Here is a 2,576-nt window from a genome sequence, read left to right as displayed (position 1 = left end):
TCTTCGCACTTCTCAGACTTCTGAGTGTCCCCTCCCTGTCTCTGATGCTCTAGGTGTTGTAGGTCTGCTCTTAATTTATGTTCCTCTGCTGAGCGCTGTTTCCAGCAGTGGGCGCTCAAAGCTATAAGGTGGCCCCTCATAACGGCCTTAAAGCCCTCCCATAGGACCACCGGCGTAACCTCACCATTGTCATTAATTTGTATATAATCTCTAATGTGGTTTTCAATTTTAGTGACATTGTCTGGATCTGTTAAGAGTGCGTCATCTAGACGCCAAGGTCGCCGAATTTTGGCAGACCCCCAGCTTTTCAGCTGGAGGAGCACTGAGGACTGATCGGACCAGGTGCATGGAATAATCTCAACCGAGGCTGTGAGTCCTAGTGTCCTCCCATCTCCCAACCACATGTCAATTCGCAAGGAAGTCTTATGGACCGTAGAGTAGTAAGTATATTGACGCTGTGTGGGGTGCGCCCTCTGCCAGAGATCAACCAGGTGCCAGCGATCTACCATCTCCCGTAACCGGCGCCTGTTTTGCTTGGCATATTGCTCTCCTGTTAAGGAGTTGTCCATATTCGGCTGTTGTGTAGCATTAAAGTCCCCCCCTATTAATAAGGAGCCCTCCATGTGTGCCCCGATCACTCTGTCCAGTTCTAAGTAAAATTCTCTCTGATCTACATTGGGCCCATATACATTAACCACCGTGTAGGATTGCCCCTGCTAAGAACAATACCAAGAGCAAGTACCGGCCCTCTTTATCCCGTATAACCTTCTTGACTTCCCAGGGTTTAGAGTTTCGCAGGGCTATGAGCACTCCCTTACTCTTTGTTCCTCCCATGGATGATGCAAAGTATATATTTGGGTAACCTTTATGGGAGCAAAGCCGCTCATATTTTCATTTAAGATGAGTTTCTTGTATTAGCGCTATGTCTACCTGTAGGCGGGCTAATTCTCTAAATAGGAGTTGGCGTTTCCTAGGGATGTTCAGCCTCTTAACATTAAGTGATAACCATTTTATGTCAGCCATTGGAATCAAGTCTCCACCACTTATTTCGCCGGCCCTGTTGCCATTCCATCCCCATAGCATGGTACCCCATGTGTCTGGTCCCTGTGTTCTCTCCCATTCCCTGTGTCTCTCTTCTCCCAGTCTGCCACATGTCCCCCCATTCCCCATTTCCCTTGTTTCTCCATTTCTTTATGGCTCCCAGTAGCGTACCACTGAATTCCATGTATGAGAGAAAGTGAGCTATGGAACGCTTACCGTGTACCCCAACAGTTAAACTTTAACATGTTAAACCAAACCTTTCAGTCTCAATTTGGGCATATATGTCCATATACCTCTGTTCTCAGGCGTTAAGTTTTCCTCTCTAGTCCCGCAATCAGGTGATCCTCGCCGTCGACTGTTGTCGCTGCAGATGTTTCGGCCCCTTCCCTGCTCATTTCCACTTCGGTGGGGCATTTTGCGATGCCTGTCATTGGGTGCTATTAACTTCCTACAGATCCTTTTCCATCTCGATTTCTGGCCAGGCCACTCTCGCTTCCGGCAGGGAACGCACTTGGTGCTGTTTACCTTCTTTGTAGAAAACAAGTGCAAACAGGTGCCGCCATCGATACTGGATGTTGGATTCTCGTAGTATCCTCGTGAATGGGTGAAACTCGCTTCTCCGTTTCAGGGTCGCCGCTGCCAGATCCTGATATATCTCTATCTTGTAGGAGTCCCAGGTGAAGTCCTGTATTTGGCGAGATGCTTTAAGCACTTGCTCCTTGAGCTTGTAGCTAGTAAAGCAAGCAATTATATCCTTTGGTGCGTTGTTCCTCACTGGGCCCAGCGCCCTGTGTGCTCACTCTATCTGTATGTCCACTTCCGCAGTTTGCGCTCCCCCCGTGCTCATTAGCTCCATCACAATCTTTTGTATCACTTCTTCGCAGTTTTGATAAGTGGGAGTTTCTGGAAGGCCCCGGAATCTCAAGTTGTTTCGGCGACCCCTGTTCTCTAGGTCTTCCAGCTTTTCTAACTGCTGCTGTTGGGCGGAGCGCAACTCTGATATTTGCTCATCTACTTGCCCCAGGGCCTCGCCATGATTCTCCAGCTGCGTTTCCATATCTTCAAGTCGCGAACCCAGCTCCCGGATTTCGGCCCTGAGGTCAGACCCCAGCGTTACCACTTCTGAGCGCAGCGATTGCAAGTTAGCGCTAATTTCCTGGAGCCAATCTTTCAGTTCCGTGGGGATCGCCATTCTGGCCTCTACTCCCTCTTTCTGTTCTAGCATAGCTTTTTGTGCGCGAGACCCTGCCGTTTCTGGCGGCGTTGGCGGTTTCCCTGACTCCGCCATTTTGTTTTTCCACGTCTCCGCCCGAGACGTGTACACAAAGCTCGCCAAGTTAGCCGTTGCAGGCTGCTGGATCATCGACCAGTAGTTCCGTCGTGTCTTGAGAGGTTAGCGCATGAAATCGCTGTCTTTCGCTCGTTGTTGGTCTGGTTTGAGAATCGCTATTCCCAAGGGGTAAGCGGGAACTCTGCTCTCATGCGTCCATTCGGTATGGTGACGTCACTTCCTCCCCTCAGGGAGAGTAGTTTTC

Source organism: Microcaecilia unicolor, chromosome 3, assembly GCF_901765095.1.
Source record: "Microcaecilia unicolor chromosome 3, aMicUni1.1, whole genome shotgun sequence".
Lineage (NCBI taxonomy): Eukaryota > Metazoa > Chordata > Amphibia > Gymnophiona > Siphonopidae > Microcaecilia > Microcaecilia unicolor.
Note: the sequence above shows the minus strand (reverse complement) of the source record.